The following is a 26,386-nucleotide window of genomic DNA, read 5'->3' on the forward strand; positions in this document are numbered from 1 at the left end:
CTTATTAGGCTTGTAGCCAATTCGCATGTTTATCCAAGAATAAATTAAAATATAAATAATCCTTGTCTCGATGTTAGTGGTGAATTCCTTGCCCTAGGTTTCCCTCAAACTGCTATCCTTTTAATTGCATTTTGCTTTATTAAATTCCTTAGTTTAGTTTTTCTTCACAAACTCTTCCTTTTAAATATTTTTATTTTTTTAAAAGAAAAACAACTGTACCCCAATCCCTGTGGATCGATACCCGTAATCACTATCCTACCAGATACGTGCTATTGCGTGGTCTTTAAAGTTGACTATCAATTTTTGGCGCCGTTGCCGGGGATTGCTAGCATAGTTGTTTTTCTTTTCATAAAAAAAAAATAAAAAAAATAAAATAATAATAATAAATATATATATCTAAAATAAAATAAAAATATTTTCTATTTTTGATACTTTAATTATCCCCTTTCTTCTTTCTTACTAATTCTTGATTTTTATTTTGGTATTATTTGATCAGGAATCGAAGAGAAAATTTGGGGCGATCAAAAAAGGAACTATTGGAAAAGGAATACGATAAAGGACTGCTGTAGAGGTTTGCCTAAAAATAAAAAAAAATTGCTAGGAAAATTTCCTATTGGTAACCTCTAAACCTTTTTTATTTAAATTAATTCCCTTTTGTGGTGATTGTTTGATTTTAATTTCAGTAAAAGTGTGAATGCATGCTTGATACACATACACCAATTAATCCGCACATAGTAAGGGCAATCACCCCAACAAGATAAGAACTGGATTTCATCACCAGATTCTTGCCCAAATTAGGTGAATCAATTCTCACATAGCTATCACATTAATTAAAATCAATTAGACGTTGGCCCCTAGGGACATTCGAGCTCAATAGGACGAAGATCACCAATAGTTGCACCAATTTCGCTCTGTGGCTCAGTTGATGTCTAGGCAAGCTTTGTCCCTTAAGGGAGACAGTTCATCTGTTCGAGGCAAGTGGTTTTTAAGTGGGACCTTTGCGAACGCATCGTGACCCCCCCACTTACCTGGGAGCTTACCTGGTCAACTAAGTTTATTAGACCGGATTGGAGGCTTAGGTGCCCTCTTCAAACCAGTTAGGAGCTGTCTAGTGATTTTAGGGTAAACACAAGGATTTGATTTGTTTTTCCTTTAGTGCATGCTTGACTGTACTTGACTGATCCAACAAGCTTTAGTGTATGCTAGGGTGTCGTTCCAGATCTTCTGAATTAGTACCTCTTGATTTTGAAATAGAGCGTTCTATTAGGGCCCTTCGAGCCGAAATCCGCACCTATAGAACCATAGGATCTACACCACCTGTCGAGATGGCTGAAGAACAACCCAAACTGCTAAAGGAGTACTTTACTCCTTCCATTTATACCTCTCCATCTTGTATTCGACTACCTGATACCACTGCTGCTGTGCAGTTTGAAATTAAGTCTAGTGTCATCTAAATGCTTCCCTCTTTTTATGGACTCAACAATGAAGACCCATACAAACATTTAGATGAGTTCCTTGAGATCTGCACTACTGTTAAAATTCAGAACTTCACTGATGATGCTCTGAAACTTAGGCTGTTTCCTTTTTCCCTTAAGGATAGAGCTAAACAATGGCTCCATTCATTAGAAGCCAATTCTATTCTCTCTTGGGCTCAAATGCAACATGAATTTCTAAAGAAATATTTTCCCATAGGAAGAACAAACCAATTTAGGCGTGCTATCACGAGCTTCTCCCAATCTGACGGGGAAGAATTTCATGAAACTTGGGAAAAATTTAGAGATTTACTCCGGAAATGCCCGCATCATCAAATACCCAAGTGGCAATTAGTGCAATGCTTTTATGACGGACTATCCGAACGAAATCGTCAAATGGTTGATGCTTCTTGTGGGGGTACTTTCATGCTTAAAAGTGAGCATGACGCATGGCAGATGTTTGAAAACCTCAATGAAAATTCCCTCCACCATGCCTCCTCCGCTCGTCAAGCACCTCCGAGTTCTCAAAGAAAAGGAACCATATATGAAGTTAGCCAGTCCATAGGTCTATCTGACAAAGTAGATGCACTGTCCCGTAAATTGGACCAGCTAATGTCTAGAGAACAGCTTCCAAATTTTTCCCAAGCACAAGTCTGTGCTCTTTGTTCTAGTCCGTCTCATACTGTTTTTGAGTGCCCTTCGGCAGCACAATTTCCTGAATTTGTGCAAGAACAAGTAAATGCTGTCCAAGCACAGTCCCGACCGGGTAATGATCCGTATTCTAACACTTATAACCCGGGGTGGCGCAACCATCCAAATTTCTCTTGGAAGCAGCAGACTTCCAATACCTCCCAGCCTTATTCCCAAAACATTCAACCGTTCCAGAGTGTTCATCCAAACCGTCCTCCTACTCACTATTCACAATTTCAACATGTCCCTCCTCCAGCACCCCAAAGAAACACAGCCTTTGAGGAGAAAGTGTTGACCTCCCTTCAAGGTTTGGAAACCATTACACAATTGGTGCACTCTCACACGCAATCTATCGCCAAGCTAGAATCTCAAATGGGGCAACTAGCTAATGCACTGAACAAGCGAGGGGAAGGAAAGCTTCCAAGCCAACCAGTGAGTAATCCTAGGGGACAATACATGGCTCAAGAAAATCAACTAAATACAATTCATCATGAACAAGCCAATGCTTTGACTATCCTAAGGAGTGGACGTGTAGTAGACAATAACATTGAGGAGGATAACAATAAGGAAGGTAAAGAGGAGGAGCAAAATGTATCACATGAAAATCCAAAACCTTCTTCTTCTTCAGCTCTTCCAGCTTCTGCCCAAACTCATATTCCAAAAGTCCCATTTCCTGAAGCTCTTAATTCACCCTCTCCCTTTGGCAAAAATGGAACTTCACTAGAGGAGATGATGGAGGTTTTCAAACAAGTCAAAATCAACCTCCCGCTTCTTGATGTTATTAGACAAGTTCCCTCCTATGCCAAATTTCTCAAAGACCTTTGTACCCAAAAGCGAAAATCTAGGACACATGTGCCTAAAAAGGTCTTCCTAACTGAGCAAGTGAGTTCTATTCTCCAACACAACACCCCTCCGAAATTTAAAGATCCTGGTGCTCCCACCATCTCCTGTGTCTTAGGAAATAATTTTATTGATCGAGCACTCTTAGATCTAGGGGCAAGTGTCAACCTTTTACCTTACTCAGTTTATGAGAAACTTGGGTTAGGTGAGTTAAAACCAACCTCGGTATCCCTTCAATTGGCTGATCGATCTGTAAAAACACCACGTGGGATAATTGAAGATGTTCTTGTCAAGGTAGACAAATTCTATTTTCCAGTAGATTTTATCGTCCTTGATATGGAACATGAGCCTAATCCTAAGAAACAAATCCCCGTGATCCTTGGGCGCCCCTTTTTAGCTACAGCCAATGCGAGTATAAATTGTAGAACTGGGGTGATGAATATATCCTTTGGGAATATGAAGGTCAAGTTAAATATATTTCGTGCCTCTGATCAACCTGCAAAGGAAGTTGAGTGCTTCCTAATAGACAAAATGGACGATCTTGTAGAAGAAACCCTTCCCTATATTTTGGCAGATAATCCTCTGAAAACATACTTGGCCCATTTTGACTTTGATATCGACAAGGCCATAGAAGCAGTCAACTTCCTGCTTAACAATCAGTCTTCCACAAATTTTCTTCCTTGGAGAACCCCGCATGAACCCGGTATGATTTGATAAGGATGCACTGCGTCTGGCTGAAGACGTTAAACTTAGCGCTTGTTGGGAGGCAACCCAATTCTCGTAGGTTATTTTTGCATATTTTTTTGTCGCATTTTTTTTTATTTTCTTAACAGGATCCCTCATATTACTGATGCAACTACTGTAAAATGCTTCTATCCTCCATATGCATCATATTTTCATCCAAAATAAAAAAAAATTATATTAAACAATAAAAATAATAATATAATATTAAAAAAAAAAACATTGAGGACAATGTCTGATCTAGGTTGGGGGGTATAGGATTTTCGAATTTTTGAAGAAATTTTTCGCATTTTCACATTTTTAAGTGAATTTCAAAAAAAAAATGAATTTCAAAAAAAAAAATAAAAAAAAATAAAAAAAATAAAAAAAACCTAATTTCTATGCCTTAGTGCTGAAATGATAATCACACAAAGTATATAAAATCTAAAAAGCCCAATAACTAGTCAGGAGTAAGTCAATTTGAGTTCTTTTTATTAAATATTCTTTTAGCGAGTTGTAAGATAATTTTTACTTTGGAATTTCACAACACACATGGCCTGCACTTCTAAGGATTAGGTTCAACATTATGTCACTAAGTCTAGTAGCAACCTTGAGTCCTGATGAATCATTCATATCTAATTCACTATTATCCCGTATTTATTGTTAAAAAAAAAAAGTGAATTTAGTCAGGTACATCGAAAAGGGCTACCTATCGTCAAAGGTCAGCGGGCTTGTAATGAGGAACCCGAGCATAGGTCCGTAGGGGAGTCTTGATGCCCAACACCTTACGCCATCTGGTGTGGGAGTGTTGACTGAGTGCTCGCTACACGGAGGAATCATTACAAGAGTAAAAGTGCGTAATTTATAAATCTCAAAAAAGAAGAGAAAAAGAAAAAGAAAAAAAATATAATATTGACCTTGAAAAAGACGATAGTGTGAAAGCCGTCGTTGTAAAAATTCGAGTAAACTGGAATATTACAGATAAAGCCCATGAGGTATTAAAGTAAACATCCACAACTCTCGAAATCCTGCAAGGTAGGATGATTTTGAATCAGTGATTAGGTCTTATCTGACCAATTCTTGGAAACTACTAGCTTTAGCAGTATTTTGAAGAATCTAAAGCCTTAGCTTGTGTATGGTCCAGATATCACCAAGCACCCAAGTATAAATAAGTCTTACAACTCCCTAACAGAAACCAATGACTTCAACTTAAGTTGCATACTGACCTAGGATTTGGGCTGACTTAGTAATTAAAACTTTGTGTGCTTTTGAAATTCTTGGCATTTATGAATTTGAAATTAGATTTTATAAAACAATAAACTGGGTAGAGACCGCAGTTTGTGGGTATCTGAGCCGGAAACCCTCACGAGACAAAACTCGTCCACTAGGGCCACCTAGGGGTTTAAAGCCTTATTGCATACGGTAAATGCAATCGCGATTCCTGCGAAAGTGAGTTAGTTTTTTTTATTATTTTGCTTGAGGACTAGCAAAATGTAGGTTAGGGGGTGTGATAAGTGCTAAATAATGCATAAATTAATATCTTATTCATAGCACTTATCATTATTTTAATTCATATATTTTGTAAATTCAACTAAAAGATGTGTTACCCTCATCATTGCATTTTAATAAATTAATTCAAGTTTGATTTAATTATTTATTAATTGAGTCTAATGTATGCAGGTTGAGTCAAGTTTATTAGGGATTATTCCTGGACCTAAACCACATGCACCCCGCAAATCAAGACCCTCTGATTCAGTCACTTAACTCTTTTTCCACATGATCCAATTCTCCTATTTTAATCCCTTCAATTATTTTTCTCTCAGATCTCAAAGCATATCATCATATTTGCACGAATCCCAAAGCTCCATCCACTCCTCCACTTTTCTCTACCAAACAACCCGCTCTCATTCCGCTCGGACGAAACAACTGATTCATTCAAATCCCCTGCTCCTAAATCATCTCATCTTCATCTTCCAAATCAAGCGGATCCCAAGCTCATTCCACGTCATTTTTCTTCCCCTGTTCTGGAATAAAGTAGCATGGCCCGTGGGATAAAATCAAAACCCACTTCTTCCGGCTTGATCCCATAGAATCTCCCAACGTTCACATTGCTCCCCTGCTTCAAGATCAATTCAAATCCTCCCCATTCTTAGCAATTCAGCCTCATATTCTTCTGCTAGATCCCAGCCGCATTTAGCCATCAGCAGAATCCTCAAACTCCCAAACATGGATCTCAGCTCTCCTTCTATCTCGGTCCCACGCTTATCCTCCCGTTCGCGATGACAACCACCCACGGATAACTCCCAGCCGAGATCCTCTCGTCATCTACCTAATCTCCCACGAAATGCTCCACTTCCCAACTTCACCAAATCCAGCGTCTTCAACCAACCCATCCTCATCCTCCCCACGCTCACATCCAAAGCTCCCAACTCATCTCCCCATCCCGTGAGTATTTCAAAACCGCCTCCACCCTCCTGGCATTTCGGTAGAGATTCCGCTAGCTCCCAGCCTTCCTATCATCATCCAAACCAACCGAGACCCTCCTCTTCGCCTGTAGGATAAACTCCAAATCCCAGCTTCATCTCTTCCGAACCAAACCATCTCTTAGCCAAGAACAGCATCCCAACGTCCCATGTTCTTCTCCCACGTATTCCTCTTCTTCCGCCAGATCCCCAAACCTCCTAGCATTCAGATTAACAGCTTAGCATCCATCCAATAGATTCATCTTTATCTCATCCTGCATCCCATAAAACCTTTGCCTCAAAACAGAGTTCGTTCCCAGCATTCCGTGAATCCCAACGTCATCAGATTCCTCTCCTCTGGATCAACTTCATCCCAACAACTCGATCAGTTCAATCGTTATCCCGTATCCAGCATCATCCAACTCCCCTGCTACGGATCCCATTTTCTCAACCGTGAGCTTCCTCCACGACCTCCTCTGCTTCGAAACAGAGCTCCAATCTCCACGTCACCTCCGAAATTCAGCTCCAACTTCTCCCGCGTCCGGATCTCCTGCAGCAACAAATTTCAGCTTCACTCGATCCTTATCCTCTCACCATTCGAATCAACCACAAAGGAGAGAAGCAAGGAGGAGCTACAGCCTATAAAAAGGGCCAAGCGTGAAACAGAGGATTCATCTTCCTTCGGCCCCATCCAATCTCTCCTCAGAGGCGAAGTTCCCCACCGGGAGAAGAAGAGCTTGGCTCTTCTTAGGGAGTTCTCACGGGAGACAGAGAAGAGAGGAAGCCGACGGGAGGAAGGAGCCAATCATTATGAAGTCCCCCTGCAGTGCAGCTGTTCAATTCTCCATACAAGGCTGATCTTCTCTCTAGGGCTGGATGCAACCCTAACAAAGGGCCAAGGGTTTTATATTTTGATTTCTATTCTTGGAGTTGTATAAACCTTATTTTGCTTCTAATGAATATTTTATTTCATCTCATATTTAATTTCTGTGATTTTAAATATGATGTTTATACAACTGTTCTTCATGATCACTAAGTAAATATAAGATAGTCCATGCTTAGGAAAGATGCGATGTGCTACCACCTTAGATTAGGGTAGACATTTCATGCCAACTGAAGATGGATTATGCCCAAATTACTTTTATAAAATTTTATTCAAATGCTTATTAGGCTTGTAGCCAATTCGCATGTTTATCCAAGAATAAATTAAAATATAAATAACCCTTGTCTCGATGTTAGTGGTGAATTTCTTGCCCTAGGTTTCCCTCAAACTGCTATCCTTTTAATTGCATTTTGCTTTATTAAATTCCTTAGTTTAGTTTTTCTTCACAAACTCTTCCTTTTAAATATTTTTATTTTTTTAAAAGAAAAACAACTGTACCCCAATCCCTGTGGATCGATATCCGTAATCACTATCCTACCAGATACGTGCTATTGCGTGGTCTTTAAAGTTGACTATCAATACCTTAGTGGAGAGTTCCAAGATTATCTCAAGAAGAATGATATAGTTTCATAATGGACTCCTCCTGGTACACCTCAGCTCAACGGAGTGTCAGAGAGGAGGAATCAGACTCTATTGGATGTGGTCCGGTCCATGATGAGCTTCACTGATTTACCCTTGTTTCTTTAGATAGATGCCCTATTTTCAGCTATTTACTTATTGAATAGAGTTCCCTCTAAAGTCCATTCCTACCACACCATATGAGATATGACATGGTAAGAAACCAAGTCTTGGTCATCTCAAGATTTGGGGATGTCCGGCCCACGTCAAACGACTACAGGCAGACAAGCTAGAGGATAGGACAATTAATGCTCGTTTTATAGGATATCCTAAAGAGTCATTAGGATACGACTTTTCGTCCCAAAGGATCACAAAGTGTTTGTGAACCTAGATGCTATCTTCATGGAAAATAGTTTATCCTTGACAGAGACAGTGGGAGGAAAATTGAGCTTGAAGAGAAAGTCTCTAAACAGCAACGAGCCATTGTGCCTATAGAACCTATTTAAGCCAATACACGTAGTACCTCCTCCACCTCGAAAATATAGTAGGATCTCCTGTCCGCCTGCAAGGTACTTAGGTATGCTTACAGAGGATGTAGAGGAAGTGTTTCTCATGAGAGATAGGGATCAAGGTAAGGATCTTAATACCTACAACGAGGCGATGTTAGACATAAATTTCGAGAGATGGTTGGAAGCGATGAAGTCAGAGATGGACTCCATGCATTCCAATCAAGTCTGGACCTTAGTAGATCCACCAGAAGGTATAGTACCTATTGGGTATAAATGGATTTACAAAAGAAAAATAAATTTGCATGGCTAGGTAGAGACCTATAAGGCAAGGCTAGTGATGAAAGGTTATAGTCAGTGCGAAAGTACTGATTATAAGGATACTTTTCATCCAGTAGCATTGCTGAAGTACATTCGAATATTGCTTGTTGTTGCAGCATATCATGATATTGTAATGGTGATCACAAAGTATGTAAGCTGCAAAGGTCCATCCATGGACAAAAGCAAGTATCTCGAAGTTGGAACACTCGTTTCAACGATATAATCAAATCGTTTGATTTCATCAAGAACGAAGAGGAACCATGTGTTTATAAGAAGATTAGTGGAAGGGCTATTGCATTCCTCGTATTGTACGAGGATGATATCCTTCAATTGGGAATGATATTCCCATACTGACTAAGGTCAAGGTTAGATTGTTTAAGGAATTCTCCATGATAGACCTTGGGAAAGCATCCTATATCTTGAATTAAGGTCTATAGAGCTAGATCTAAAAGGATGCTTGTCCTGTCACAGAATATGTATATAGAGGTAGTGCTGAAGAGGTTTGGCATGGAAACCTCTAAAAGGGGATTATTATCCCTTAAGCATGGGATAAATCTCTCCAACAAGATGTGTCCCAACATATCTGAAGAGATTCAGCAGATGAGCAAGATCCCTTATGCTTCGGCTATAAGGAGTCTCATGTATACCATGCAATGTACGTGACTTGATATAGGTCCTGTTTGGGGGAGCTTTTGGAGGCACTTTCTGGCCCTCCAAAAGTACTTTTAGATGAAACATTGTGTTTGGTAAATTTTTCAAAAAGCTGTTTCAGCTTTTGCGGAAAGCTGAAAACAACTTTTGGGAGAAAGCTCCAATTTGGAGCTTTTGGGAGGAAGCTGTTTCAGCTTTTTCGGAAAGCTGTATTTTTGACAAAAATGCCCATATTAAAATAACATAATTACATAGTTTGTCCCTTTATAAACCTAAAAATCTGCTGGAGCCAAGAACCCTAGCCGTCAGACTTCCTTCCGTAAGAAAAAGTATTTTTCTTTTCAATTTTTGTATGCATCTCTTGAACCACATTTTAGAAGAAAAAAATTTTAATCCTTTTTCATACCTTCCAAAATCAATCTATTATTTTTTTTATCATCAACCTCGCGGCCCACGCTGAGGTCCTCCTCGAGCGTGGACCACGAAGAAGAGCCCCTAGACCGCGAGAAATTATTTTATGAAAAATTATGGAAAATTATTATGGAAAATTATTTTATACTAATAATTATAATATTTTATACCTTTATTTTTATATTATACTAGAAATATAATATCATATTATATTATATCATAATACATTAATATGTTATGTTAAATAATTTAATATTATGTTATATTATGAAAAATTAATTTATACTAATAATTATAATATTTTATACCTTTATTTTTGTATTATACTATAAATATAATATCATATTATATTATATTATAATACATTAATATGTTATGTTAAATAATTTAATATTATGTTATATTATGGAAAATTAATTTATACTAATAATTATAATATTTTATACCTTTATTATTGTATTATACAATAAATATAATATATATTACATTATATCATAATACCTTAATATGTTATGTTAAATAATTTAATATTATGTTATATTACCAAATATTAATTTACTCTAATAATTATATTACTAGTATGCTATATTAACATAATATTATTTTATATTACAATAATATTATACTATATCGTATATTTATGTATTAATTTATGTTATGTTTTATTATGTTCTGTTGTATAATACTATGCAATGTCCTTTATGGTAATTTTATCATATAAAATACTTTCTCAGTTTGTTTACCAAACACAAAACAAAGTACCACAGCACTTTACGAATGTAGTTACCAAACAGCAAACAACATTTTATAACAGCTCTACTTCAGACAGGTCTACTTCCAACAGCTCTACTTCTAACAGCTCTACTGCCAACAGCTCCCCCAAACAGGGCCATAGTACATGCTGTGAGTGTCACGAGCATATATCAGTCAAATCCAGGCAAGAAGCGCAGGATAGCTGTGAAGAACAGTCATGAGTACTTAAGAAGAACTAAGGACATGTTCTTGGTCTTTGGAAGAATATCAGAGTTGAAGGGAAAAGGATGCACACATATTGATGATAGAAAGCCTACATTAGAATATGTGCAATGATGGTTCAGTAAATTGGAAGAGTTCCAAACAACCGATCATTGTGGATTCTACCTTAGAAGTTGAATGCTAAGCCGTATCTAAGGGTGCAGAGGAAACCTTCTAGTTTAAGAAGTTCATTGCTGAGTTAGGTGTAATGTCATTAGATGCCATAATACTCAACTGTGATAACAAAGATACCATAGCACTAGCTAAAGAGTCAAGATCGCACCAGAAGCCGAAGCACAGAGAGCGGCGGTTTTAACCTAATATACGACTACCTCGAAAAAAAATAAGTAGAGGATCAGAGAATAGACTCCACAGAAAATGTGGTGGACCCATTGACTAAGCAGCTAAATCGGCAGAAAACTGAAGCCCATCTTGGGAAGATGAGACTTTAAGTTTTTGGCTGATTGGCTTTAGTGCAAGTGGGAGATTGTTAGAAGTATGCCTTAGAAGCCAATTTGGCTAACGCATTTTTATTCTGGGACATAAATTCGTACTTGACCTTATTATTAATTTATTAACTTAGGTATTCTTTTTCATTCATATTGTTTATGTGTCCATGAATTGTCCAAGAAATTAATAAGATGATGATGCATATTCTTAAGAGTTAAGAATTTGAGCCATGCATCATTGGTGATTAATTTCTGAATGCTCCTGATCAATGGATCATCACGAGGACGGTGATTGATCCGATCAGTGCACACATATTGCTTTCCTCATGGATGGACGAGACTCGAGTCCACAGTGTGGCGACACTGAAGTAATAGTGGAGGTGCTTGTTAAGAACAAGGGTACTGAGCGTGACCAATACAAGAAGTCACTTGGATGTCTATCCACTCGTCAGTGACTTGCTTGATGTTGCAGTAGTGTGATTGGTCCTTTGACCTACGGTGCTTCGGCTACTCACAGTGAGGTTATTGTAGTTTGACTGCACACATACATGGTCTCTAGCCATATGGGTCCATGCAGTATAGATTGGCTGCAGTAGGTTCACTGTAGGAGTAGGGTGTGCACCTATAAGGAATCTATCGACCTTGATAAATAAGGAGAGATCCTATATGATTTATAAGACTGAGTTCGTAAGACCTCGGCCGGAGCAGATTGCATAGTGGAGAAAGAGTTTTCCACTCTCGAACTTAAATCTAATAAATCTTGACATATGACAGACGAAGGGGTTTGACGAGTTGTCCATGACCTCCGTACTGTAGGGATCCACGATAGTAGGACTGTATCACATGATAACTGCACCTAGAGGTTCATCATTCTATTCTACTGGGTAGCCACTACATGCTGCTGGTGTCACTGGTGGATTGTGGGACTCACAGGGATTATCTCGATGATCGATAAACCCTAATGAGTAGAGTTGGAATCGTTCCAATCCATTGAAAGGAGTTTTCAATGATATTGTGATAGAGATCACAGTATATCTCACTACCAGTCAGAGTAGAACCTATGGGGTCACACACACTAGAGGCATTGACCGATCCGATGGTTGAATCGTGATTAGGAATCACAAGTAATCAATTCGATTGATAATAAGTTGAAGAAGGAACAAAGGGAATTAATTAATTGGACTTAAAACAAGAGTCCTACTTGGAGTAGGATTCCTAGAGCCCTAATTGGATTAGGACTAGGATTCCTACTTGGACTGGGATTCCTACTTAGACTGGGAATCCTATTTGGAGTAGGACTGGGATTCCTACTTGGAGTAGGATTCCTATAATCCTAATTAGATTAGGAGTTTTGAATTAAATTTGGATTCCTACTTGGAGTAGGATTTCTAGAGTCCTAATCGGATTAGGACTTCGAATTCAAATTAGAGTCTTAATTGGATTAGGACTAAAATTAAATAAGTCCTAATTGGATTAGGGTTTCTTAAGTCCTAATTAATTATTAATCTAATGAATCAAGATGACTCCTAATTAGATTAGGGTTGAAGGGTTCAATTGAGTATTGCTCATCAAGTTCTAATTGGATTAGGACTTACCTAGATTAAAACCCAAATTGGTTCACCCTTGGTCCAAACCTAATTAGATTAGGACCTAACTAAGAGTGACCTTCCTAATCCTCCTTAGAGGAGGATTAGGTTAACCATGAAGGAGGGGCACACGCCGCTCCTCCTTTTTCTTGCTTGGTGCGGCAAAGAAGAGGGGTCGGCGCCCCTCTTGGAATTTAATCAAGGAGCTCCTACAAAGTAGGAGCTCCACATGCTATTTAAGAGGAGGCGTGGGGGCTGACCTAGGGCATCATTGAAGCCCTCTCCCTCTCCAATTCGTGGCCCCCCTCTTCTCCTCTTTCCTTGGTTCAGCCGCAAGCAAAGGAAGAAAAAGAAAGGAGGCCTCTTCATCCTCCCTTGCTCCTTCCAACGCAAGGAAAAGAAAGAAGGCTGCAGGGTTTTTTTGTTCCTTTACTATTCTTCATCCTTCTTCTTCCTCCTCTCAAGCATATTCAAGAGTTGAAAGAAAGAGAGAAGATCAGCCATTAAAAGTTATCTCTGCAAGGGAGCTAGCACCCCGGGGAGATAGAAAGCTTGGATCGATTTCTGCTTCGTGTGGATACCCGTAGAGACCGGGCACTTGAACGGCTTCAAGCGAACATTCATCCAAAAACCACGATCATCAGTTTGCGGTGATCATCTACCCACACAAGGTGAAGATCTGATCTTCCTAAAGTTTTTAAAAGTTTTTAATCCTTATCTATCTACGAACGGTTTTAAACAACGTTCATGCAATGAACGGTTGATCCCGCACATGCCTCTTCCGCTGCATTTTTGTTTTTGAAATTTTTCTGCGGCATGGGCGGGTTTCCAACACGCTGAACCCAAATCGCATACACCCTGCAATTCAAATCCTCTCAGATTTTCGATTCAGCCATTCATCCCAACTCTATTGTTTCTTTCACATCCAACTGAGCTCGACTTTTCGTTCATGTTCTAATATTTGGTCTCAAAACTTCCCACGTTGCAAACTCGTATCACATTCATTAGACTTTATCCCGGTTGAAACCAGCCATTCCAGCCATCCCGCCATCGACGAATTAATTCCCCTGCTTTACATCTCGTGCATGATACTTCCGTCCACATTTTTCTTATCCTCCCCTTCTTCCACGTAATTCCTCCCACACATCATAGCCTCTTGGATTAACCCAACCAGCCGTGACTAATCTCCTCATTCCGTGGATCAGCATTCCATATCCTCCCGAGCTTCACGGCGTCAAAATGCATCTTCCCCTGCATCCCAAAACAGAGTGTTATCTTCCCCGCGTCCGCGATTCAAGGATCAGCCCCAAGGTCCTTCATTCCGTTTTCTTCCAAGCATCCCACCGTTCATAAGGATAAACGTCATCCCCTGCTCCAGCGGAACAGAATCTGAATCTTCCCATTGCGAGCTTCACGTCCACGTCTCCTCCGGTTGAAGCAACGTCAGGCTCTTCTAGATCGCGTCAACCATCCGTGATTCAAGTCTTCTTCCCTCCACGGATGAGTTCAGCTCAACTTCTCCACGTCCCAGCTACTTCCACGACCGTGCATCTCAGCGTGATCCTTATCCAGATACCAACTGCAAGTATCCAAGGATCAGAGCCGATCTCCCATATCAAGGCTTCCGATTCATCTTCCCAACGTTCACGGATGAATTCCTTCCACGCGATCCAGCCTTCTGTTATCCATGGATAAGCTTCAACTCCAACCTCTCGACGGATCAGCATCTTCCAAGATCTCGCCATTCATCACGGACGTTATCCATCCTTCTCTAAGCAACCTTACACGTTCACCCATCCTCCCCTGGTTTGAGTCATTTCTCTGTTTCCGGAAAAGATGGAGCAACCGCCTTCCAACTGCACCCAGATTTATCCGCGATCAGTTCTTATCTCCATCCGAACTTCTTTGCGTGCATCCCGAACAGCCACATGAGGTACAACAGGGGAGGTGGGCAGCCTATATAAAGAGAAGAGTTCTTCTCTTCAGAGCATTCTTTAACTTCGGTTCGGTTCCATCTCTTGACAGGGGAGTTCCCACCGAAGAACCAAGGGAGAGATAATATTTTGGGTATTTTGGGAATGATTTCCCAAAGAAAAAAATGATGAAATCCAAGAGAGAGAGGAAGCCGGCGGGAGAAAGGAGGGAGAACCCAGTCGTGATGAAGGCCTTCTGCATCGCTGCTGCTGTCGCCCACGACTCCATGGAAGGCTGATCTCTTCACTAGGGCTGGATGCAACCCTAACAAAGGGATAAGGGTTTTATATTTTATTTTATATTCTTGGGGTTGTATGAACTTATTGTTTTTAATGGATATCTTCTTTTGAATCATATTTAATTTCTGTAATTTTAAGTATGATGTTCGTACAACTGTTCTTCATGATCACTAAGTAAATATAAGATAGTCCATGCTTAGGAAAGATGCGATGTGCTGCCACCTTAGATTAGGGTAGACATTTCATGCCAACTGAAGATGGATTATGCCCAAATTACTTTTGTGAATTTTTATTTAAATGCTTATTAGGCTTGTAGCTAATTTGCATGTTAATCCAAGAACGAAATAAATTATAAATAATCCTTGTCCGATGTTAGTGGTGAATTTCTTGCCCTAGGTTTCTCCCAAACTGATATCATTTTAATTGCATTTCTCTTAAATTATTTAGTTCAATAGTCTTCCTAAACTTTCTTTTTAAATATTTTTTTATTTTTCTTTTTCTTAAAAGAAAAACAACTGTACCCCAATCCCTGTGGATCGATACCCGTAATCACTATCCTACTAGATACGTGCTATTGCGTGGTCTTTAAAGTTGACTATCACTTTTTGGCGCCGTTTCCAGGGATTGGTAGCATAGTTGTTTTTCTTTTTATTGAAAAAAATTCAAAAAAAATAAAATAAAAATAGTTTCTATTTTTACTTTCTTTATCCCCTTCTTCTCTCTTACTAATTTTTGATTTTTCTTGGTATCATTTGATCAGGAACCGAAGAGGAAGTTAGGAACAATCAGAAAGGGAACGGCTGAAAAAGGAATACTGTAGAGGTTTGCTTTTAAAAAAAAAACATTTGCTGAAAATTCCGGTAACATCTGAACCTTTCTCATTTAAATTGGTTCCCATCTAGCCTGAAATTTTGTGGTGATTGTTTGATTTTAATTTTTTACAAAAGTGTGAATGCATGCTTGATACACATACACCAATTAATCTGCACATAGTAAGGGCAATCACCCCAACAAGATAAGAACTGGATTTCATCACCAGATTCTTACCCAAATTAGGTGAATTAATTCTCACATAGCTTTCACCTTAATTAAAATCAATTAGACATTGGCCCCTAGGGACATTCGAGCTCCATAGGACGAAGATCACCGAAAGTTGCACCAATTTCGCTCTGTGGCTCAGTTGATGTCTAGGCAAGCTTTGTCCCTTTAAGGGAGACAGTTCATTTGTTCGAGGCAAGTGATTTTTAAGTGGGACCTTTGCAACGCATCGTGACCCCTCCACTTACCTGGGAGCTTACCTGGTCAGCTCAGTCATTAGACCGGATTGGAGGCTTAGGTGCCCTCTTCAAACCAGTTAGGAGCTGTCTAGTGATTTTAGGGCGAACATAAGGAGTTGATGTGTTTTTCTTTTTAGTGCATGCTTGACTGTACTTGACTGATCAGAGGAGTCTTAGTATATACTAGGGTGTCGTTCCAGGTCTCCTGAATTAGTACCTTTTGACTTTGAAATAGAGCGTTCTATTAGGGCCCTTCGAGCTGAAATCCGCACCTATAGAACCCTAGGATCTGCTTCACCTATCAAGATGGCTGAAGAACAACCCAAGCTGTGAAAGGAGTACTTCACTCCTTCCATTTATACCTCTCTATCTTGTATCCGACTACCTGATACCACTGCTGCTGTACTGTTTGAGATTAAGTCTAGTGTCATCCAAATGCTTCCCTCTTTTTATGGACTTAACAATGAAGACCCATACAAACATTTAGATGAGTTCCTTGAGATTTGCACTACTGTAAAAATTCAGAACTTCACTGGTGATGCTCTAAAACTCAGGTTATTCCCTTTCTCCCTTAAGGATAGAGCTAAGCAGTGGCTCCATTCATTAGAAGCTAATTCCATTCTTTCATGGGTTCAAATGCAACATGAATTCCTAAAAAAATATTTTCCTATAGAAAGAACAAACCAATTTAGGCGTGCTATCACGAGCTTCTCCCAATCTGACGGGGAAGAATTTCATGAAACTTGAAAAAAATTTAGAGATTTACTCCGAAAATACCCGCATCATCAAATACCCAAGTGGCAATTAGTGCAATGCTTTTATGACGGACTGTCTGAACGAAACCGTCAAATGGTTGATGCTTCTTGTGGGGGTACTTTCATGCTTAAAAGTGAACATGAGGCATGACAATTGTTTGAAAACCTTAATGAAAATTCTCTCCACCATGCCTCCTCTGTTCGTCAAGCACCTCCGAGTTCTCAAAGAAAAGGAACCATATATGAAGTTAGCCAGTCTATAGGTCTATCTGATAAAGTAGATGCACTATCCCGCAAGTTGGACCAGCTAATATCTAGAGAACAGCTTCCAAACTTTCCTAAGCACAAGTTTGTGCTCTTTGTTCTAGCCCGTCTCACCCTATTCATGAATGCCCTTCGGCAGCTCAATTCCCTGAATTTGTGCAAGAACAAGTTAATGCTGCCCAAGCACAATCCAGACTGGGTAATGACCCATTTTCCAATACATATAATCCGGGATGGCGTAACCATCCAAATTTCTCTTGAAAACAGCAGACTCCCAATACTTCCCAACCTTTTTCCCAAAACTTTCAACCATTCCAGAATGTTCATCCGAACCGTCCTCCTACTCACTATTCACAATTTCAACATGTTCCTCCTCCAGCACCCCAAAGAGATATGGCTTTTGAGCAAAAAGTTTTGACTGCCCTTCAAGGACTCGAAGCCAATACACAATTGTTGCACTCTCATACCCAGTCTATTGCCAAATTAGAAATCCAGCTAGGGCAGCTAGCGAGTGCACTAATAAAAGAGAGGAAGGCAAGCTTCCAAGCCAACCAGTGAGTAACCCAAGAGGGCAGTACATGGCTCAAGAGACTCACCCGAATGATGTTCACCATGAACAAGCTAATGCCATGACTACCTTAAGAAGCGGACGCGTAGTGGACACTAAGGTTGGAGAAAAAGAACATAAAGAAAATGAAGATAAGAGTATGACTGTGCCTAAAGAGAACCCAAACTCGTCTTTGTCGCCATCTAGTCCAGTGTCGACCACACCGTTTACACCGAAGGCTCCTTTCCCCCAGTGTCTGAATACACCTTCTTCCTTTAGCAAGAAAGGAACTTCGTTGGAAGAAATAATGGAGGTATTCAAACAAGTCAAAATCAACCTCCCTCTTCTTGATGCTATAAAACAAGTTCCATCTTATGCCAAATTTCTCAAAGACCTTTGTACACAGAAATGAAAATCTAGGATACATGTGCCTAAAAAGGTCTTCCTAACTGAACAAATGAGCTCCATCCTCCAGCACAAAACCCCTCCTAAGTTCAAAGATCCTGGTGCCCCTACCATCTCTTGTGTGGTAGGAGACAATTCTATTGATCGAGCACTATTAGATCTAGGGGCAAGTGTGAACCTCCTTCCTTATTCAGTCTACGAAAAGTTCGGATTAGGTGAATTGAAGCCTACTTCAGTGTCCCTACAGTTGGTTGATCGATCTGTTAAAATACCACAGGGAACAATTGAAGATGTCCTAGTCAAGGTCGACAAATTTTATTTTCTGGTCGATTTCATTGTCCTTGATATGGAACCTGTGCCCAATCTCAAGAAACAGATCCCCATGATTCTTGGTCGTCCCTTTCTAGCTACAGCCAATGCATGTATTAACTGTAGAACAGGGGTGATGGATATATCCTTTGGGAACATAAAAGTCAAACTGAATATATTTCACGCCTCCGATCAACCCGCAAGGGAAGATGAGTGTTTTCTAGTAGACAAAATGGACGATCTTGTAGAAGAATCCCTTTCCTATATTCTGGCAGATGACCCTCTGGAAGCATGTCTAGCCCATTTTGACATTGATAATTTTGATTTAAACAAGGCCATAGAAAAAGTCAATGTCCTACTTGACAATCCGTCTCTCACAAATTCTCATCCTTGGCATGTCCGATATGAACCTCTTCCTACTCTATCTAGTACACTACAGTGCCCCTCCATCGAGTCCCCTCTCAAACTTGAGTTAAAGCCACTTCCGGTAACCCTTAAGTATGCTTTTCTAGGACCCGAAGATACCTTACCTATAATCATCGCAGCTGACCTGTCTGACAAACAGGAGAGTCAACTTTTGAGTATACTCGGAGAACACAAACATGCAATTGGATGGTCTGTAACTGATCTAAAGGGGATTGACCCATCTATTTGCATGCATCGCATTCACCTAGAAGAAGATGCAAAACCAACTCGTGAAATGCAAAGGAGACTCAACCCTAACATGAAAGAGGTGGTCAAGAAAGAAGTAGTAAAGTTGCTAGATGCTGGAATCATTTATCCTATCTCTAATAGCAATTGGGTGAGTCCGACTCAAGTAGTACCAAAGAAGTCGGGCATTATTGTGGTTGAAAATGCGGAAGGAGAGTTAATGCCTACACGCACAACTACTAGCTGGCGTGTTTGCATCGACTATAGAAAGCTTAACTCCATGACTAGGAAGGATCATTTTCCTTTGCCATTTATTGACCAAATATTGGAAAGATTAGCCGGTCAGGATTTCTACTATTTCTTAGATGGTTATTCTGGATATAACCAAGTGGCTGTGTATCCTAATGATCAAGAGAAAACCACTTTTACATGTCCATTCGGGATATTTGCGTATAGAAGAATGCCATTTGGACTATGCAATGCACCTGCGACATTTCAACGATGCATGATGGCAATTTTTTCCGACATGGTAGAAAAATTTCTGGAAGTATTCATGGATGATTTTTCAGTTTTTGGTTCCTCATTCGATGATTGTCTCAGTAATTTAACCCTAGTTCTGAAAAGATGTAAGGAGACCAATCTAGTGCTAAGTTGGGAAAAGAGCCATTTTATGGTTCAAGAGGGAATAGTTTTGGGACACATTGTGTCCAAAAGGGGGATTGAAGTAGATAAAGCTAAAGTTGATCTTATTTCTAATTTTCCTCCACCCAAATCTGTGAAACAAATTCGTTCTTTTCTTGGCCATGCTGGATTTTACCGTCGCTTCATTAAAGACTTCAGCAAAATCTCTAGGCCCTTGTGCAATCTCCTTGCCAAGGATACACCCTTTGTCTTTGATGAAGCATGTAAAGAGGCCTTTGAAAAACTCCGATCTAAGTTGTCTACAGCACCCGTCATACAACCTCCCAATTGGACCCTTCCATTCGAACTTATGTGTGATGCTTCTGACTATGTCATTGGGGCAGTTTTAGGGCAACGAGTAGAAAAGCTACCTCACATCATCTACTACGCTAGTAAAACACTCTCAGATGCACAATTGAATTATACCATTACTGAGAAAGAATTACTAGCTGTAGTATTTGCTCTGGATAAGTTTTGGTCCTATTTCTTAGGGTCCAAGGTTATTGTGTTCACTGATCATTCTGCTCTCCGGTACCTCCTTTCAAAGAAAGACACCAAGCCTCGCCTAATTCGATGGATCCTGTTGTTACAGGAATTTAATCTAGAAATTCGTGATAAGAAAGGCACCACAAATGTTGTAGCGGACCATTTGTCTAGGATCGTTCTCGAACCTCCTCATGACATTTCACCACTTTATGACTCCTTTCCAGATGAACAACTGTTTGAGGTACAACAAATGAAAACACCTTGGTTTGCCAACATAGTGAACTATCTTGCCATAGGACAAATTCCCGATCACTGGTCCAAGTAGGACAAGGATCGATTCTTTTCACAAGTTAAGTTCTACTTTTAGGATGACCCTGATCTATTTAAGTACTGCTCAGATCAAGTAATCCGTCGATGTGTGCCGAAATGTGAATTTTAGAGTATTCTTAATTTTTGTCATACCCAAGCCTACGGAGGACATTTTGGGGGTAGAAAAACTGCAGCTAAAGTCTTACAGAGTAGATTTTATTGGCCTTCCTTGTTTAAGGATGCTCACAATTTTTGCCAAACTTGAGAGCGATGCCAGCAAATGGGTACAATCACCCATAGAGATATGATGCCACTTAACCCCATTTTAATTATAGAAATTTTTGATGTCTGGGGTATTGACTTCATGGGCCCTTTTCCGCGTTTTTTTGGTTTTGAGTACATTCTTGTCGGGGTTGACTATGTCTCAAAGTGGGTAGAAGCAGTTGCCACTAGGAGTAACGATCACAAGGTTGTGGTTAAGTTCTTACAAACAAACATATTTAGTCGCTTTGGTATCCCCCGAGCTATCATTAGTGATGGGGGATCACATTTCTGCAACCGATCTTTTGAAACTTTGATTCGCAAATATTCAATCACCCACAAAGTTGCCACCCCGTACCATCCCCAAACAAGCGGACAAGTTGAAGTTTTCAATAGGAAGATCAAACACATCTTAGAGAAAACAATACGTCCTGATCGGAAGGATTTGTCTCAAAGATTAAACGATTCTCTCTGGACTTATCGTACTGCCTATAAGACTCCTATTGGCATGTCTCCTTATCGATTGATTTTTGGAAAAGCTTGCCACTTACCCGTAGAACTCGAGCATAGAGCTTTTTGGGCCATTAAAAAGTTTAACTTTGATATGACCGCAGCTGGTTCTAACCGAAAACTTCAACTGAATGAGCTTGAAGAGTTACGCAATGAGGCATATGAAAATGCCAAAATATACAAGGCAAGGACTAAGGCTTTTCATGACAAATACATTAACCGTAAGTCTTTCGAGCCTAATCAAAAGGTTTGGCTATTCAATTCTAAATTGCGTCTCTTCCCTGGTAAACTTCGCTCTAGGTGGGATGGTCCCTTCTTAGTTAAGAAAGTTTTTCCTCATGGTGCAGTAGAAATTCAAAACTCAGTGATGGTCGTATCCTAAACGTCAATGGTCAAAGATTGAAACCTTATATAGAGTGTGTTGCAGACGGGTAGTTGATTGAATCCCTTGATTTGATGGACCCTATTTATCGGGATGATTAAGGATGCACTGCGTCTGGCTGAAGACGTTAAACTTAGCGCTTGTTGGGAGGCAACCTAATTTCTATAGATTATTTTTACATATTTTTTTGTCGTATTTTTTTTTTCAGGAGTCCTCATATTACTGTTGCAATTAAGGTACAATGCTTTTATCCTCCATATGCATCATATTTTCGAAAAAAAATCAAAAATAATAATAATAATAATAATAAAACAAGAATTAAAAAAAATATTGAGGACAATGTCTGATCTAGGTTGGGGAGTATAGGATTCGAATTTTTGAAGAAATTTTTCGAAATTTTTGATTTTGTGAATAAGTTTTTTTCTCTTTCATCTCAAAAAAAAAACCTAATTTCTATGCTTTAGTGCTAAAATGATAAACACACAAAGTATATAAAATCTAAAAAGCCCAATAACTAATCAGGAGTAAGTCAATTTGAGTTCTTTTTATTAAAAATTCTTTTAGCGAGTTGTAAGATAATTTTTACTTTGGAATTTCACAACGCACATGGCCTGCACTTCTAAGGGTTAGGTTCAACATTATGTTGTTATGTCTAGTAGCAACCTTGAGTCCTGATGAATCATTCCTATCTAATTCACTATTATCCCATATTTATTATAAAAAAAAGTTAATTTAGTCAGGTACATCGAAAAGGGCTACCTATCGTCAAAGGTCAGCGGGCTTGTGATGATGAACCCGAGCATAGGTCCGTAGGGGAGCCTTAATGCCCAACACCTTATGCCATCTGGTGTGGGAGTCACTACAAAAGAAGGAATAACTCCCGGCGCTTTTTTTTGTCTCTACCGACGCTTATAAGCGTCGGCGAATTCCCAGCCCACGCCTCCCAAAGCGTGGGTCAGACGTCGGGCAGGTGGGCGTGGGTCCGGTTTTTGCCGACGCTAAGAGAAAGCGTCGGCAAAAACAGGGATTTGCCGACGCTAATGAAAGCATCGGCAAAAACGGCTTTCCCGACGCTTTAAAGCGTCGATAAAGACCAATCCAGTTTGCGTTTTCGCCGACGCTTTAAGGCGTCGGAAAAAACAGCTTTTCCGACGCTTTAAAGCGTCGATAAAGACCAATCCAGTTTTGCGTTTTCGCCGACGCTTTAAAGCGTCGGGATTGTTATTTTTTTAAAAAAAAATAAAAATACGAATGTAAATTATAAAGGTCAAAAAAGTTTAGTTTTTTAGTGCATCAACGGTGCCCCTATCATCATCAGAGGATAGGCCAAATGCATCAGCGAGCATATCGGGGCGCCTCGGCTTCCAATCAAGAAGGGTCGTTACAGCGGCAAGAAGATGGTCGTTACAGCGGCAAGGAGCATGCTCCAGTCAAGCAATTGATTATAGAACGTTCTTGGGGCTGAAGAAGGGGCAGCTTCTTCGTCGGACTTCTGGGTTTCGGCTTTCAGGGCAACCTTGGCGCCGTTAATCTTGGGAACAGTTTGGGCCTTCACCTTCCCCTGCATAGCTGCTGAAGAGGAGGTGGGTTTGGCTACGATTCCGCGGACATCCAAACTCCCGGGGCCTTCACCGGCGGTCTTCGACGCTTTTGCTGATGCCGCGGAGGCGGCAGATGATGGGGCGGAGAAAAAGGCCGAAGCAGCAATTGAAGCAACCATGATGGGAATGTGAAAATTTCCCGAATTACCGCGATTAGCCTTTTATAGATCAGAAATCCTGCACCCAAGAAGAACCAATCCAGACTTATGTGAGAACATATAAATTGGGGAAAGGTAAACTGACGCACATACAACTAGACTTATCATCAATTAAACCATCAGGCGAACCACCCCATCATCAAGTTAAACAACTACTTTTTTCTATCTTGTTTTTTAGAATCTTCTTTTTCTATAAAGAATAATTCAAAAAAGGAAGAGATTAAAATAAGTTATAGATTCCCTCAGTTAAATTGGTTAACGTAAAAATCCAAAAATCTTTTTTTTCCTTTAATAAAACTAAGAACTGATATTAAAAAATAAAAAAAAATGCACCAAATCCAATCGTCAAGCTCCTCTATTCTTCCCCGAAAATTGAGGGAAGAAAAAAAGACAACTATAAAGTTCGTAATACCAAACGAAATCAAAACGAGAGAAACCATCAAGATCCGAATAATCCTTCTACCAATGATCGATTGCGAACCAGAAACGAAACGATACCCCATTTTTGGCCTCAACCGGGTGCTCTTCGTCGATATGGCAGCAGAGCCCCACGATATCAAAATCCTCGGAGCAGAAAGGACACCGGAACTCTGCTCTCGAATCCTCAGCCCCTCCATCGATCTCCTCATACCCAAGGCACAAATCTACAAACCAAAACACCCAAATGAAACCCCACTCGGAACAAAAAAGAACTCCGAACCTAGACCATCAACTACCAGATACTCAATCCTCACCGAATCGGGATTGGAGGACGGACTGGTGGCGCTTCGAGGCGGCCGAGAAGCGGCTCCAGCAATCAGCCTCCATGGCTTCCTCCTCCCTCCGGTGTCCCCCCAATCCAAGCTTCTAGTCCCCCGGAGAGCAAGCAAAAGCCACGGAAACCAAGCAAGACAACACTGATCCCTCCTACCCTCATATAAAATTTACAAGGGCGATATATAAGAGAGAGAGCTCCGAGTCCATTTGGGGAAAAGGGGGCGAAAGAGCTCAGCAATTGCTTCCTGGGAGAGCAAGAAGAGAAGAAGACGAGAAAGAGACAGGCAGACACCACCGACCCAACATTAGAAGACCATGGCCTCAAAATCAAAAACACGATCGCGCCGATTCCAAAAAGAAATACTCCACATCCATTGAAAGAAGAGATAAAATATATGCGGGGACGCTAAAAGAGAGAAGGATGGCTCGCCTCCGAACCTTTGCTGCTCCAACAGCACTGACGAAAGGAGCCTCCCCAGCCCAAAACCTAGCTCGCTCGCGCTTCCCCACCGCTCTTCCTCTCCTTCTCTGCCCTTCTTTCTAGGGTTAGGGTTTTGTTCTCCTTCGCACGAACGAGAGAGAGAGAGAGAGATTGATGATGATGAGAAGGCACCGTTGATGGGTTAGAGAGAGAGAGAAGACGAGGAGGGCAAGAGAGATGTGGGTAATACTACTAGTTAAATAGAGAGAGGAGGGCGGTGGCCGGGAAATCGGAAACCCGGAGAGAGGAGGGAGGAAGGAGGAGGGAGGAGGGTTGGGATGTAGGTGCGTTGGCTTCCGACGACGCTTTTTAGCGTCGTCTTAGGTCCAGAACTGCACCGACGCTTATTTGCGTCGTCTTTTGCCGACGCTTTTTATAAGTGTCGGCAAATTTTGACAATAGACATGCAACCTTACACGTTCACCCATCCTCCCCTGTTTTGAGTCATTTCTCTGTTTCCGAAAAAGATGGAGCAACCGCCTTCCAACTGCACCCAGCTTTATCCGCGATCAGTTCTTATCTCCATCCGAACTTCTTTGCGTGCATCCCGAACAGCCACATGAGGTACAACAGGGGAGGTGGGCAGCCTATATAAAGAGAAGAGTTCTTCTCTTTAGAGCATTCTTCAACTTCGTTCGGTTCCATCTCTTGACAGGGGAGTTCCCACCGAAGAACCAAGGGAGAGATAATATTTTGGGTATTTTGGGAATGATTTCCCAAAGAAAAAAATGATGAAATCCAAGAGAGAGAGGAAGCCGGCGGGAGAAAGGAGGGAGAACCCAGTCGTGATGAAGGCCTTCTACATCGCTGCTGTTGTCGCCCACAACTCCATGGAAGGCTGATCTCTTCACTAGGGCTGGATGCAACCCTAACAAAGGGATAAGAGTTTTATATTTTATTTTATATTCTTGGGGTTGTATGAACTTATTATTTTTAATGGATATCTTCTTTTGAATCATATTTAATTTCTGTGATTTTAAGTATGATGTTCGTACAACTATTCTTCATGATCACTAAGTAAATATAAGATAGTCCATGCTTAGGGAAGATGCGATGTGCTGCCACCTTAGATTAGGATAGACATTTCATGCCAACTGAAGATGAATTATGCCCAAATTACTTTTGTGAATTTTTATTTAAATGCTTATTAGGCTTGTAGCCAATTTGCATGTTAATCCAAGAACGAAATAAATTATAAATAACCCTTGTTCCGATGTTAGTGGTGAATTCCTTGCCCTAGGTTTTTCCTAAACTGATATCATTTTAATTGCATTTCTCTTAAATTATTTAGTTCAATAGTCTTCCTAAACTTTCTTTTTAAATATTTTTTTTATTTTCTTTTTTTTAAAAGAAAAACAACTGTATCCCAATCCCTGTGGATCGATACCCGTAATCACTATCCTACTAGATACGTGCTATTGCGTGGTCTTTAAAGTTGACTATCAGTTGGCAACGGGGCAAAAGTTACTATTGTAGCTATGGGCACCTATCTTATGCGACTACCATCTGATTTTAGTTTATTCTTAGAGACTGTTATTATATCCTTGCTGTTAGTAGAAATTTGATTTCTGTTTCGAGTTTAGCATAGGATGGTTATGTTTTTACATTTGACAAAGACTGCTGTTCTATTTATTTCAGAAATAAATTAGTAGCACGTGGTTTCATGATTGACAGTCTATATTACTTACATATCGATGTGTCTGTGAATGTGTCTGAT

At 40.1% G+C, this 26,386-nt stretch overlaps 1 long non-coding RNA gene across 1 annotated transcript; it reads right to left on the reverse strand.

The window, feature by feature from the left end:
- Positions 1 to 23,930: 23,930 nt before the first annotated feature.
- Positions 23,931 to 24,933, reverse strand: LOC103721844. Its single transcript, XR_005512769.1, has 3 exons — positions 24,627 to 24,933; positions 24,167 to 24,433; positions 23,931 to 24,076 (listed from the first exon to the last, which is right to left on the reverse strand). It is a non-coding gene; the product is annotated as an uncharacterized LOC103721844 (long non-coding RNA).
- Positions 24,934 to 26,386: the final 1,453 nt, after the last annotated feature.

Source organism: Phoenix dactylifera, chromosome 8, assembly GCF_009389715.1.
Source record: "Phoenix dactylifera cultivar Barhee BC4 chromosome 8, palm_55x_up_171113_PBpolish2nd_filt_p, whole genome shotgun sequence".
NCBI classification, from domain to species: Eukaryota; Viridiplantae; Streptophyta; class Magnoliopsida; order Arecales; family Arecaceae; genus Phoenix; species Phoenix dactylifera.